At 45.2% G+C, this 16,085-nt stretch overlaps 1 long non-coding RNA gene across 1 annotated transcript; it reads right to left on the bottom strand.

Moving 5' to 3' along the window:
• Positions 1–4,996: 4,996 nt before the first annotated feature.
• LOC141026485 (uncharacterized) lies at positions 4,997–7,613 on the bottom strand. Its single transcript, XR_012188687.1, has 4 exons — positions 7,175–7,613; positions 6,987–7,068; positions 6,183–6,384; positions 4,997–5,290 (listed from the first exon to the last, which is right to left on the bottom strand). It is a non-coding gene; the product is annotated as an uncharacterized lncRNA (long non-coding RNA).
• Positions 7,614–16,085: the final 8,472 nt, after the last annotated feature.

The raw sequence follows: 16,085 nt of genomic DNA, 5'->3' as shown, positions 1-16,085 counted from the left end.
ATGGGGGAAGAAGCTAAGCCGGCAATGCGGGAAGAAGATGAAGAAGAGGTATCAGATGAGCCCGCTGATGATCTAGGTCGGGCCATTGCCGATGCAAAGAGAAACTGCGCAAGTGATTTGGAGAAGAAGTTGCAGCGCATGTTAGAGGATCACAAGAAATTGTTGTACCCGAATTGCGAAGCTGACAAGAAAAAGTTGGGCACCACACTGGAATTGCTGCAATGGAAGGCAGAGAATGGTGTATCTGACAAGGAATTTGGAAAGTTGCTGGTAATGATAAAGAATATGCTTCCAAAGGACAACAAATTGTCCGAGAGTACGTATGAAGCAAAGAAGGCTGGCTGCCCTCTAGGGTTAGAGGTGCAGAAGATACATGCATGCCCTAATGACTGCATCCTCTACCGCGGTGAGTACGAGGATTTGAACGCTTGCCCGGTATGCGGTTCATTGCGCTATAAGATCAACCGCGATGACCCTGGTGATGTCGAGGGAGAGCGCCCAGGAAGAAGATTCCTGCCAAGGTGATGTGGTATGCTCCTATAATACCATGGTTGAAACGTTTGTTCCAAAACAAAGAGCATGCCAAGGCGATTCGATGGCATAGTGAAGACCGTAAGAAAGACGGAAAATTGAGAGTACCCGCTAACGGGTCGCAGTGGAGAAAAATCGAGAGAAAGTACAGGAAGGAGTTTGCAGGTGACTCAAGGAACGTATGGTTTGGTCTAAGCGCAAATGGCATTAATCTTTTTGGGGAGCAGAGCAGCAACCATAGCACCTGGCCTATGACTTTATGTTTGTATAACCTTCCTCCTTGGTTGTGCATGAAGCGGAAGTTCATTATGATGCCAGTGCTCATCCAAGGCCCTAAGCAACCCGGCAACGACATTGATGTGTACCTAAGGCCATTAGTTGAAGAACTCTTACAGCTGTGGAATGGAACAGTTGTACGTGCGTGGGATGAGCACGGACAGGAAGAATTTGACCTAAAGGCGTTGATGTTCGTGACCATCAATGATTGGCCTGCTCTCAGTAACCTTTCAGGAGAGACAAACAAGGGATACCACGCATGCACGCACTGTTTGGATGATATCGACAGTATATATTTGGATAATTGTAGGAAGAATGTGTACCTGGGACATCGTCAATTCCTTCTGAGCAGGCATCCCGTAAGAAAGAAAGGCAAGCATTTCAAAGGTGAGGCGGATCACCGGACGAAGCCTCGCCACCGTACTGGTGCTGATATACATGATATGGTGAAGGATTTGAAGCTAGTCTTTGGAAAGGGTCCTGGCGGACAATCTGTTCCGAATGACGCTGACGGACGCGCACCCATGTGGAAGAAGAAATCTATATTTTGGGACCTGCCCTATTGGAAAGACCTAGAGGTCCGCTCCGCAATCGACGTGATGCACGTGACGAAGAATCTTTCCGTAACCCTGCTTGGCTTCTTGGGCGTGTATGGGAAGACAAAAGATACACCTGAGGCACGGGAGGACCAGCAACATATGCACGGAAAAGACGGCATACATGAGGGTCATGCCAGCTACGCTCTTATCAAAGAAGAGAAGGAAATCTTTTTTGAATGCCTTCTCAGTATTAAGGTACCGTCTGGCTTCTCGTCGAATATAAAGGGAATAATAAATATGTCAGAGAAAAAGTTCCAGAACCTAAAGTCTCATGACTGCCACGTGATTATGACGCAACTGCTTCCGGTTGCATTGAGGGGGCTTCTACCGGAAAACGTTCGATTAGCCATTGTGAAGCTATGTGCATTCCTCAATGCAATCTCTCAAAAGGTAATCGATCCAGAAATCATACCAAGGTTAGAGAATGATTTGGTGCAATGTCTTGTCAGTATCGAGTTGGTGTTCCCACCATCCTTCTTCAACATCATGACGCACGTCCTAGTTCACCTATGCGAAGAGATTAACGTTTTGGGTCCTGTATTTCTACACAATATGTTCCCCTTTGAGAGGTTCATGGGAGTCTTAAAGAAATATGTTCATAACCGTGCTAGGCCAGAAGGAAGCATCTCCAAGGACCATGAAAATGAGGAGGTCATTGAGTTTTGTATTGACTTTATTCCTGACCTTAAGCTGATTGGTGTTCCTGAATCGCGGCATAAGGGCCGACTGGATGGAAAAGGCACGGTACGAGTGGATCAAATAATATGTATGGACGGACATTCTCTCACTGAAGCACACTACACAGTTCTACAGAATTCCGCCTTGGTGGCTCCGTATATGGACGAACACAAGAATTTTCTACGCTCCAAACACCCGGAGCGGTCTAATGACTGGATTAGATGTGAACAAACGAGGACTTTCGCCGGCTGGTTGCAGACACGTACCATGCATGACGCCTCTATTGAAGATGACATGTACTCGCTGTCCCAGTTACCATCTTCGAATATAATGACTTTCAAAGGGTACAAGATAAATGGGAATAGATTTTACACGATCGCCGAAGATAAGAAGAGCACCAACCAAAACAGTGGTGTCCGCTTTGATGCAGCAACCAAGACGAGAAAGGAAACATATTATGGTTACATAGAGGAAATATGGGAACTTGACTATGGACGTGGTTTGAAGGTCCCTTTGTTTCGGTGCAAATGGGTTAATATGACACGAGGCGGGGTAACGGAAGACCCACAGTATGGAATGACAACAGTGGATCTCAACAATCTTGCGTATGCAGACGAACCATTCGTCCTCGCCAATGATGTGGCACAGGTTTTCTATGTGAAGGACATGTCTACCAAGCCGAGAAAAAGAAAATATAAGGAAGCGAATGCATCATACGATGAGCCAAAGCGCCACATAGTTCTTTCTGGGAAGAGAAGCATCGTGGGACTGGATGACAAGACAGACATGTCAGAAGATTATGAAAAGTTTGATGCAATTGCTCCATTTACAGTGAATATTGACCCGAGCATCCAGTTAAATGATGAAGATTTTCCATGGTTACGGCGCAAAGGGACACGCGCGAAGAAAAAGTTTCACACGCAAAGATCTGGGATGTGATCGGCTTCACTATCATCACTTTCTTCTGTGTTTCACACCCAGGAGGGAATCTCTGTAATAGTTAGGGTAGTTATGTGTTTTGGCATTTGAAACGCGAAGAAATTTTATGTGCAAACAAATTTTTTCATGCATTTACTGTTTTTTTGAGCTAAATGACCCTGAAATTGAAAAGCACTTCAAATGAACTCAGAAATGGTTGAAAGTTGGCATGGTATCATAATTTCACCCACATAGCATGTGCAAAAAAGTAGAGAGGGTCACGGCGAAAACTGGATGCACTTCGTGTACAAAATGGACAATCTCTTTCGAAGTATCAGGGTTTCGGACGAAAACTCATCTGTTACAAAGGCATTTCATTTTTTAAATAACCTAAGCATTACCAAATTGAATATAATGATAAAACACACTAATATTAAACATAAGAAAAAAGAATCACTGGAAAATCTATTTCCAAAGTTAAGTTATTCACAAACTAGTGATTCACACAAATTTCAAATAATTCAAAATTTAAACTATTCAAATTTAAAAACTACTGGCACTAACAGAAAGTTTGTAATTTTTTGTACCTAAAGCAAAAATATTCAGAAAGAAACTCTAAATACAGCAAAAAAACAACTCAAAAATAAATAAAGCAAAAATAAATAAAGCAAAAAAATAAGAAAATAAAAAAGCCCGCCTACTGCGCCACAGCGGCCTGCATACGACTAGAAACCCAACCTGTTGTTGGGCCAGGATGCAGGCCCGCAAAGGCCCAGTAGGCCCACAGGGCAGCACAGAACATTTAGGCCCAGTATGCCTGCTTTGGAGAGGAGCTCGAGAGAGCTACCGCACTGGGGCTTATAAACTAGTGCGGACGCCCCTCGGCTAGCGAGGTGGAACTAAACATGCCGCACCGCACCTGCGCTAGCGCACCCCCTTTAGTACCGGGTGGTGGCTCCAACCGGTACTAAAGGGTGGGTCTTTAGTACCGGTTGGAGCCACCACCCGGTACTAAAGGTGGGCACTTCCCGCCGCTTGGCCTGGCCAAAATTGACCTTTAGTACCGGTTCGTGGCTCCAACCGGTACTAAAGGCCCATCCTATATAAGAAAACACTTCAAAAAATTCAGTTTCTCATCTGCTTCTTCTCCTCTGCCCTGATGTCTACTACGCATCCTTCTTCTTGTAGACGTTGTTGAGCCTCCAAGTGCAGAGGTTTGTAGGACAGTAGCAAGTTTCCCTCAAGTGGATCACCTAAGGTTTATCAATCCGTGGGAGGCGTAGGATGAAGATGGTCTCTCTCAAACAACCCTGCAACCAAATAATAAAGAGTCTCTTATGTCCCCAACACACCCAATACAATGGTAAATTGTATAGGTGCACTAGTTTGGCGAAGAGATGGTGATACACACTACTAGATTTCCCACTATAACCGAGGGTCAAATTACCATTGGATATTTTTGCTCACCGTCGGATTTCTGTATAACTGACGGTACACCGTCGGCAATCTCCCGTCGGCTATGCTTGGTCGGCCATTACCATAATAGCTGACGGTACTGTAGGGTAATACCTTCTCCGACGGCAATTAGCCGACGGTGAGCCGTCGGACATGTTTTGGTTACCAGCCGACTCAGATAAACTTGACGACACCTATAGCTGAGGGTTCCCCGTCGGGTATTTATTTTCTGATAGTTATGACTTGCCTTCGACTTTTGTAATAGTTGACGGTATATATTTGACCCTTGGGGTTCATTATAGCCAAGAGGAGAACCAAAAACTGTCAACTAGTATGACCACTGACGGTGTATACACCCCTACGGGGATTCCTTTAGTTCAAAGGCCAAACGACACCCTCAATACATAGATTCACCGATGGTGTGAAGTTTCCATTGGCATATTGTGTAGCTGTGAGGCTTGTTCCATGGTAGGCCATTAGTCACCCTTCAAGGATAGCTTTCCATTTCAAATATATCTCATAATTGCACAACCCACGGATGACCAAGAAACATAAACTATTATATTTAGCACACCTTTCAGAATATCAGAAGAGTTGCATCAAAATTACACTGATCACCATGATCTATCTAGGAAGTTTGAAATGCAAAACAAAATAGTAACTAAGATCTAATGGTCCAAGCATTATGCATAAGCTAAATTGACCAGAACTTCATAACTTCACTTTGTTGCATGTCTTGACGAAAGACATTAGACTCGTCACCCTTCATCACCATCCATAGACATCATCACCCTTGCCATAGATCACAATTCCTCCAGTACTGTTTCCAATTCCTAAGAAATGATTAGATAAGTTGTAAGGGAGATTAAATATATACAATTGAAATTTAATTGTGGATACAGTTAAAAAATTAGATGTTCTAATTGACTGGTTAGCTGCTATCTAACAGTATAACTACGTATTCATCTTTTGATCCTTCACATGCAATTTTCAGGGTAATATGAATCAGCAGGAACACACTCCAAATGATATACAGTACTACACGTTGCTCTGTGTACAAAAGGAATAATCTACCAATAAACCACACTGATTTCAATTTCATTATAAGTTTGCAGCGGTTCAGATCACATCATGCTTTTCGAATTACTTGTAACATTCATATAATTCAAAGCACATGACATTATTCTAATTCACTGTAACAATCCTATGTCCAGAAACATGTGCTATGGTTAGACCAAGATTGCTATAATGAAACCAAGTTTGTCGTACATTCTCAAAAGCATCAAGGTCTCAAAAGCTGAGGACCCAAAGAGCAAAGCTAGTACAGGGAAAGCCAAAAGCTAGAAAGGAGGACGCCTGGCATATTGTCTAATCATATTGTCTAATGTTGAAGTATTTTTCTCTGTGCAAATGATTTGACTGTAATTAATTATAGCAACATCTCTGCCTGTACGAGTTCAAGCCAATTGCCCCTTAGAAACTCTTATACTAAGAATTAATAATCAAGTACACTGGAAGTACAGAAAATTATCTACAACTCTCGCATTGTCACTATAAATCAACTTTGAAAGTATCTCATCCAGAAACAGATAAACGTAATACTGCAACAAGTAAGTACTGCATGACTGCAGTACTGCTTTGATTAGAACATCTAGTTTTTTTTATCAGAATTGAACAAACAAGATACTCTGCAGTCTGCAGATGAAAAGAGAAGAAACAAAATACCTTCAGCAGCGACGGGAGGTCATCGTGATTGGAAAAGGTCATCAGGCGAAGGGGCTGCCATTGTGTGGCAAGGTTCACTGTTCCACCCTTCCTCGCCAAGCATAAAACTGGCTCAGTAGACCATCGGATTCTGGGGGCTTGATTCATGTGCCTAAGCTCAAAAGCTTTATATTCTTGCTCTTCAGACAGGCCCGACTTAGACCTGCATGATAGCATAGTGCATTTAAGATAACAAGAAGCCCCTGCTCTACATATTTGAGAAAGAACACACGGGACATGATGTTAACATGACAGTGGCTGCATCAACCTTAGGCACATGAGTTAAATGTTCCAGAACTACAAAATACTAAGAAAAGCAAAAGCGAGATTGCAAAACTTACAATTACATCTACAAACCAAAATTGAAGGAAAAGTAACCAGGAATGTACGTACTCCATGAATGGAGGGCCTCTTCAATGTTAATTGGTTTGCTTGGCAGGGACATCTAGTTAAGCTATACAGTAGTATGAAATATACATCCCGATCCTGATTACACACGCTGACACGGTGTCTCTTCTCTGCACTATAGTGCCAACTGCTGCAATTAGCTAGCCTTGACCAAACATACATGCATCATCACAAGTCAGCTAGCTCACCTCACTGGCACCAAATGTCCATTCGCTAGTTAATCAAACTATTTTTCAACACATAGGCTTGACTTTATTTTCAAAACTAATATGCTTGGCTTTGTTTTTCAACATCCATATAAAAAATAGACCTAAACAGACATGCAGACAACCATGGCCATTGGCCTCGATGTACAACCTGAATCTCACCACCACAGTAGCCTGCCGTGGCACATCTCCTCCATCTCCCCAGTATTCAACTTGAAACACACGAGCAAATCCTGCACCCAAACCACCAGAAAAAAGCCCACCATCCATTACAACAGCACACATACGCCACACAGATGACATGCTCGACGAATCGTGCAAAGGAGGTGGCGACCAAACCTGGTACTGGCGGGCGAAGGCGCGAGTGAGCGTGGTCCACTCGGCAGCATCAGGTGACCACTTGGATGAGGAGGGGCTTCAAGAAAGGGCCGAAGGCCGATACATGGCGCAGGAGGTGGAGGGATAGAGAGCCGACGAAGAATACCGCTACGGTCCCGAGGAGAGGCGTCGAGCACCTATTGGTTGGGGTGACGAGGCCAAGCCGACCAGATCCGGCAGCGTCGTGGCTGAGGGCTGCCAGATATGAGGGCCACGAAGACCTATACGGGAGTTGAAGGGAGCGGGTGACGTTACTGGACTAGGGAGGGCGACGAGGGTGGAAGTACGCAGCCGGATCGACAGCTGATGGCGGGGTTGGCGCATGGCGGCGAGGAAGCGAGAAGAGAAGATGCGGCGTGGGAGGTTTCATCAGAGGGAAAAGGGGCGAGGGATGGGAGGACGTGGGCACGTGGCCGATACAAGATGGGCTGTAAAATTTGCAAGGGGCAAGAGTGAAATAATGGCGGGAGGTGAAATGGTTCTTGGTCCTGCCTGGAAAAAAAATTATATAAAAAATATTAATACACACCACACGTATTCAGTAAAAAAAGGAGTATCAAAAGTAATTATTTTTAGGTTCCCATAAAATGTAATTGTGGCAACCAGACAACGCAACTCTAAACTTTTTTTTGCGTGAGAAACTGTCAATCCATTCATCTTCAATCAAGATAGTACAAAGAACAACAGAGGTAATAAAAATTACAACTAGGTCTGTGGACCACCTAGCGACGACTACAAGCACTGGAGCGAGCCGAAGGCGCGTCGCCATCACTGGCCCTCCTAGCTGGAGCCGGGCAAATCTTGTTCTAGTCGACAGTCGGGAATTCGTCGTGACAAGGCCCATAGGACCAACACACCCGAGCAGCAACTATCACCGATGAAGAAAGTCGTAGATCAGAAGGATCAAATCTGTAAACACGCAACAAATACGAACGAAGACTGGATCCAAATAGATCCACCAAAGACTATCATTGACTGAATCCCGCGAGATCCGACGGAGACACAGCTTCACACGGCCGCCGATGATTCTAGACGCAACTCCAAACTTGACGGAGAACTACGAAGGACAAACCAGGCACACCACATGGCCCCGCCGTCGTAACTTTGACTTCAGGGTGAAAAACAAACTGAGGCAATCCCGCGAACACGTCAGAGAAGAGTCGACTACAGCAACAATTGTCGCGTCATTAACATCGCTACCTCCATCATCGTTGCCACATAAGCCTAGACGCCACAACCTTGTCATCCGCCGATCCCGCTTGCCGATGCCGAACTCCCAAGATGAAGCCCCTGAGAAGAATACGACACCAAGGCATCGCCACAGTCACACAAGATCAAGGGTTTCACACGGATAGGTCATGACAGCCGGATCCACATGGGAATGGTGCGACAACAGAACAGTTATACCTCCAGGAAGGTCAATGATGGTCACATCCGCCGCCATCACTGGTCGCAACACAAAAGCCGAGACAGGGTCTTCATCCAAGCTCCCACACCACCTCAGCCACACATCATCTCGCACAGGCTCCGGCAAGCCCACCAATCACCACCACCATCGAAGCTGCCACCAACAAAGAAGCCCTAAGATCCGGAACAGCCATCAGCACCTCGCAGAGACCACCGGCAGCTAACCTCCATCATGAATAGCCAGATCCACCAACGGCCGTCCAACGCATAGCCACCGAACGCAATGCGAGTCGTTGTGCCCTGTCGAGCGCAAGAAACAATAGAGCGCTGCCCGACGCCAAGAACCAACATAGTATCGAGCCGCAACCATGCATCAGATGTGCCGACCGTGCTCTCCGAAGACCAGAACTGCGACAGTCGTAGCCAGAGGTCTCCACACATCAGGCCACCTCATGGTCCGCCGCGCCACCACATCTGCAGTCTATGGCCGCCGCCATACCTTTTGGACAGCACGCCGGAGCACATCCGAGTGACAACCTACTCAACCTACACCAGATCTGGGTGCTAGGACTCAAATCCCAATTGCACTAGACCGTCCCATGGCCCACTGCTCCCAAGCTGTAGTCCCTCACTGTGCCATCGCATGACCCCTTATGCTCCTGCACCGCCACACGACACTCCATCGTAGCACCACAAGCCACAAAGAAACATCGCGTCAGCCGATACCAGAAGCACATGCGTTGCATCACATTTGTACCCCATGCATGCACTACTGGAATTAGCTTATTTGCTGTCAGCCAAGTCTTTGCCGTCTGCTGGCTGACGGCAAAGAAGGTCTTTGCCGTCCGCTTACAGAAAATGGACGGCAAAGAACTGGCTGATGGCAAAGAACGGTCTTTGCCATCAGCCAATTCTTTGCCGTCAGCTAGCGGACGGCATAGAATCTTTGCCGTCAGCTAGCGGACGGCAAAGAGAGTGGTGGTCCCCACTAACGAGCTGATTAAAAAAACATGGCGGCCCCCCTCTTTGCCGTCAGCTAACGGACGGCAAAGAACTAACCTAACTAACGGCGAGACCCACCCCGCCCCTGATCCATCTCTCTGTTTCTCTCCCTCTCTCCTCCCCGAGCCACCACGCCGCCGCCCCCGCCGCCCGCCGCCGCCCCCGCCACCCCGGCCGTCGCCCCACCACCCGGCCGCCCCACCACCCCGACGTCGCCGCCGCCCCCGCCACCCGCCACCGCGGCCCCATTGCCCCCGCCTCCCTGCCGGCTCGGGGCCGCCGCTCACCGCCCCTCCCCCCTTATGAGCTCCACCGCCCCTCCCCCATGATGAGCTCTACCGCCCCGGCCGGAGCCCTGCGGCCCCCGTCGCCACCGCCATCCTGCCGCCCCGGCCCCCGTCGGCTCCGGTGAGTTATTTTTCTTTTTTTGGCTGTTTAATTGTTAGTGTTAGGTTTAGTGCTAGATATATATATGTGTTAGTGTTAGATTTAGTGCATGGGTTTTAGATAATTAGTCATATAATTAAAATAAGTAGAAAAAGATGAAAAAAGAAGAAGAAGAAAAGAAGAATATGTAGAAGGGGAAGAAGAAGAAGAAGAGGAGGAGGAGGGGAGAAGAAGAAGAAGAAGAAGAAGAAGAAGAAGAAGAAGAAGAAGAAAGTGTAGGAGAAGAAGAGGAGGGGAGAAGAAGAAGAAAGTGTAGGATAAGAAGAGGAGGGGAGAAGAAGAAGAAGAAGAAGAAGAAGAAGAAGAAGAAGAAGAAGAAGAAGAAGAAGAAGAAGAAGAAGAAGAAGAAGAAGAATGTGTAGGAGAAGAAGAGGAGGGGAGAACAAGAAGAAGAAGAAAGTGTAGGAGAAGAAGAGGAGGGGAGAACAAGAAGAAGAAAGTGTAGGAGAAGAAGAGGAGGGGAGAACAAGAAGAAGAAGAAAGTGTAGGAGAAGAAGAGGAGGGGAGAAGAAGAAGAAGAAGAAGAAGAAGAAGAAGAAGAAGAAGAAGAAAGTGTAGGAGAAGAAGAGGAGGGGAGAAGAAGAAGAAGAAGAAGAAAAGAATATGTAGAAGGTGCTCTTTGGCCTTCCAGAGGCCGACGGGGTCATATATTTGTGAATTATGAGTTAGGTCGTATATTTTTCGTTTTTGTTATGCAAAACATCATACATATTTGTGTTTATCGGGTGGATTCAAATGTGCAGTTGTTTCGTCGCTGCGAGGGTGTGGTGTTTGACGACCTCCCCGTGCGTTCGACGAGCTCCGCCCCTGTGTTCGTTGGTGAGCACAAATGACATCTCCTCCTCCCCCCTTCATTTGCTCTGTTCTGGTCTTCGTGCCGATGAAACTTGCTAGCTATAGGTGTCAATCATCAGTATGCGTAACCACTATGTGTCTCCCGTTTGAAAGGGTTACATCTATAAATATGCATGCATTTGCATATTTAACCGTGATTCTTTCGAATTGTCCAACGCTATCCATGGACAGCCCGAGTATGTGTAGATTGGGTTCGTTTTCCCATTATGCTTTGCTCCGGATCCGACGCATAAATTTCGTCAGTGCACCCACTTAGATGTTCCTGATGTCTATATTACGGCTCAACAGGCGACCCAAGTATTCTATCTACCGTGGGCCTGCCAAACTAATCCAAATCTGAAAGGTTGGGATGTCGTTTATGAAGTGCCGCCACGTGCTAGACTATCTCCCCCAAAGGAAGAGGATTATGAACCTCACATTAACCCAGACACATATGAAGGAGAATTCTTCCAAGAGACACGTCTTTCCAAAAAACGTTTCAAGAACCGCTATACTTCACCCCAAAACATTGAAGTAGACAGCGACAGTGAATCCGGCATCACCCCAGAGGAGGAACAAGAAGAGCCGGAACAAGAAGAGATTACTGCTGCGGATGACCTGTCAATGCTTGACCGATTACGTCAAGGTGGCCTTCCACATGTTGATGCCGCTGAACCCTATGAGCACGTCATTGATGATAGTGATGATGATGATTATGCATTTATTGATGATAGTGATCGAGATTATTAGTAGCCCGCTCCTACACCTCCATGATCACGGTAAGTTTCTCTAGTTTTTTGCTTAACAAATGCATAAAGACCTAGACTTAGCTTTATTTCCTCCAAAATGACTTAATAAGCTTACTGACCTCCTAAACCATCCATTTTACCTAAGTTAGCTCTAAAACGATCTATACTTAGCTTTGTTTCCTCCAAAATGACCTAAGTTAGTTCTAATATGCTTAGTTAACTAGGTTTGCTCAATAATGACATGTACTTAGCTTACTTATGTCAAAAATGGCATAATTAGCTTAGTTAGCTCATAAACGATCCATTTTACCTAAGTTATCTCTAAAATGATCCATTTTACCTTAGTTAGCTCATAAACGATCCATTTTACCTAAGTTAGCTCTAAAATGACCCATTTTGCCTTAATTAGCTCATAAATGATCCATTTTACCCAAGTTAGCTCTAAAATGACCCGTTTTACCTAGTTTAGCTCCAAAATGACCCATCTTACCTAGGTTAGCTCTAAAATGATGCATTTTACCTAAGTTAGCTCATAAACGATCCATTTCACCTAGGTTAGCTCATAAACGATCCATTTCACCTAGGTTAGCTCATAAACGATCCATTTCAACTAAGTTAGCTCATAAATGATCCATTTCACCTTAGTTAGCTTATAAATGATCCATTTCACCTTAGTTCGCTCATAAACTATCCATTTCACCTTAGTTAGCTCATAAACGATCCATTTCACCTAAGTTAGCGCATAAATGATCCATTTCACCTAAGTTAGCTCATAAACGATCCATTTCAACTAAGTTAGCTCATAAATGATCCATTTCACCTAAGTTAGCTCATAAATGACATATACTTCTTCTTCTAGTCACCTTTTTCTAACTTTCTTATTTGCCATTTTGCTGATCTCATTCACTTCACGGAAGCTAGCTTGCTATGATGGAGTGCTTGTTTTTTCTTTCATTCTCTTCTAGTATTCTTAGCTTGCTATGATGGAACAATGTGTATGTGCAACTTGCTATGTATGAATGGATGGAACTATATATGTATGTACGATGAAACATATGTGCTGGATATGTCATATGTTTGCTGTGAAATAACCCCGTGAAATATATCTATATATGTCATATATATTTGCTGTGAAAATTGTTGGATTTAAAAAAAATAGAAAAAAAAAGAGCCAATGCACGCTCTTTGCCGTCAGCCACCGACGGCAATGGGCTCTTTGCCGTCCGCCGCGGACGGCAAAGAGGCCACATGGCAGCCAACTGTGCTTCCTGGGAACTAACCCATTTGGTCAGTTTGCCTACAATGGCGGACGGCAAATCCTTTGACGACTGCGGCGGACGGCGAAGCCTTGGTGGGCAGTGACGTCCAACTGACGTCATTAGGCCGACGGCAAAGGCCTGATGCTATTTGCCGTCAGCCGCGGACGGCAAATACTGCCGTTAGCCACCTAACGGACTAACAGCGAATTTATTGCCGTCGGGTTTCTTTGCCATCAGCCGCTGATGGCAAAGGCCCCTTTGCCGTCTGCTTCAGAAAGCAGACGGCAAAGAAGGTCTTTACCGATCCTTTCTTTGCCGGTGCATTTTGCCGTCCGCGGCGGACGACAAAGGCCTTTGCCGTCGCCGTCCGTGCCTTTGCCGTACGCCTTGGCTGACGGCAAATTAGCTGATTCCTGCAGTGATGGTAGTAGTACCAGCTGCCACTACCGGCCACCCGGGACCATCGTCCTGGCTTCCCACACACACGACGAACCTCCTAGCACTGCTCCCCTGCGCCTCCATGCCTCCAATTGGAATCTTCTTATACGGAGTTATATGGAATATAACATCTGTCATTCTACATTTATTGATGTTGTCCATTGAAACAAATCATCGAGAGGGAAAGTTAACCGTCGGTTATTACTATACACTGTCGAGTATCTTCTCAAATAACCGAGAGGCACACATGTACCGTCGGCCATTTTCACTCATAGGTGAGAGTTTTCTTTTCACCTTTGGCTATTAAATTTCACCACCGGGCGTAACATCTAATCCCCGTGGGTGTGTCAAAAACCGTCAGGCATTACATGTAATCCCTGAGGGGGCCCCAAAAATGGGCGGGTATTACAAATAACCGTCGGGCATTAGATGTAATCCCCGTGGGTGTAGGGAAACCCGTCGGTCATTACATGTAATCCCCGTTGGTGTAGGAAAAACCACCGGGCTTTATAATGAACCGTCGGGCATTAAGTTGGATACCCGAGCGGTGGATTTTCACCGTCGGGCATTCTAGTATACCGTCGGGTATTAGTAGTAATACTTGTGAGTTGACACTAACCGTCGGCCATTGCAACTACCGTCGGCTATTACTGTAATAACCGACGGCCCGTCGGCTATTAGGTTTCACCATCGGAAATATGGGGATTTCTAGTAGTGACAAGTGCAATATGGATGGTAGATATAGGTTTTTGTAATCTGAAAATATAAAAACAGCAAGGTAGCAAGTGGTACAAGTGAGCGTAAACGGTATTGCAATGCTAGGAAACAAGGCCTAGGGTTCATACTTTCACTAGTGCAAGTTCTCTCAACAATAATAACATAATTGGATCACATAACTATCCCTCAACATGCAACAAATAGTCACTCCAAAGTCACTAATAGTAGAGAACAAACGAAGAGATTATTGTAGGGTACGAAACCACCTCAAAGTTATTCTTTCGGGTCGATCTATTCAAGAGTCCGTAGTAAAATAACACGAAGCTATTCTTTCTGTTCGATCTATCATAGAGTTCGTACTAGATTAACACCTTAAGACACAAATCAACCAAAACCCTAATGTCACCTAGATACTCCAATGTCACCTCGAGTATCTGTGGGTATGATTATACGATATACATCACACAATCTCAAATTCATCTATTCAACCAACACAAAGTACTTCAAAGAGTGCCCCAAAGTTTCTACCGAAGAGTCAAGACGAAAACATGTGCCAACCCCTATGCATAAGTTCACGAGGTCACGGAACCCGCAAGTTGATCACCAAAACATACATCAAGTGAATCACGTGATATCCCATTGTCACCACAGATAAGCACATGCAAGACATACATCAAGTGTTCTCAAATCCTTAAAGACTCAATCCGATAAGATAACTTCAAAGGGAAAACTCAATCCATTACAAGGGAGTAGAGGGGGAGAAACATCATAAGATCCAACTATAATAGCAAAGCTCGCGATACATCAAGATCGTGCCGAGTCAAGAACACGAGAGAGAGAGAGAGAGAGAGAGAGAGATATCAAACACATAGCTACCGGTACATACCCTCAGTCCCGAGGGTGAACTACTCCCTCCTCGTCATGGAGAGCGCCGGGATGATGAAGATGGCCATCGGTGAGGGTTCCCCCCTCCGGCAGGGTGCCGGAACAGGGCCCCGATTGGTTTTTGGTGGCTACAGAGGCTTGCGCCGGCGGAACTCCTGATCTATTCTGCTCGCCGATGTTTTTAGGGTATATGGATATATATAGGCGAAAGAAGTCGGTCAGGGGAGCCACGAGGGGCCCACGAGGGTGGAGGGCGCGCCTCCCTGCCTCGTGGCCACCTCGAAGCTTCCTTGACTTCAACTCCAAGTCTCCTGGATCACGTTCGTTCCAAAAATCACGCTCCCGAAGGTTTCATTCCGTTTGGACTCCGTTTGATATTCCTTTTCTGCGAAACACTGAAACAAGGGAAAAACAGAAACTGGCACTAGGCTCTGGGTTAATAGGTTAGTCCCAAAAATAATATAAAAGTGTTTAATAAAGCCCATAAACATCCAAAACAGATAATATGATAGCATGAATACTTCATAAATTATAGAGACGTTGGAGACGTATCAGCATCCCCAAGCTTAATTCCTGCTCGTCCTCGAGTAGGTAAATGATAAAAGAAATAATTTATGAAGTGTGAATGCTAGCAAGTGCACAAGTTTAATCAATGATAATTTCAATCGCCTTTTCTAGCATCATTATATATCATAATAGTAGCTCATCTCATAAAGCTTCTCATGATCAAGTAACAAACTATTCACATGTTAAAGTATAGATCATAAAGTTTCTTGAAAACTAACAAACCGTGTTATCAGTCATCAAACAATTACAATTCATCTTATTTTCAGGAAGAGTGCAAGTTCCTAGGGTCTATATAGCTAGTCAAGGATCATAAAACAATTAGCAAATCATCAGTGGACTCCAAATAGCTATTTCATTGAATCGTACATGTGATTAGGCGGGGACAAGATTCGAACCTGCAGTCTTCAGGTCATGAGCCTGATGAGTTGACCAATTCCTCTACCCCGCTTTAGTCTAAACCTTTCATTAACATACAGAAAATAGAGTTCGATGCCAGCTTTGGATCTTATTAGGTGGCAACCACCTTCGGTTCTAGACTCTGGTACTTCCCCTGGCTGTGGCACTATG

This window comes from Aegilops tauschii, chromosome 7 (assembly GCF_002575655.3).
Source record: "Aegilops tauschii subsp. strangulata cultivar AL8/78 chromosome 7, Aet v6.0, whole genome shotgun sequence".
NCBI classification, from domain to species: domain Eukaryota; kingdom Viridiplantae; phylum Streptophyta; class Magnoliopsida; order Poales; family Poaceae; genus Aegilops; species Aegilops tauschii.
This window is presented reverse-complemented; position numbering and strand designations above follow the sequence as displayed.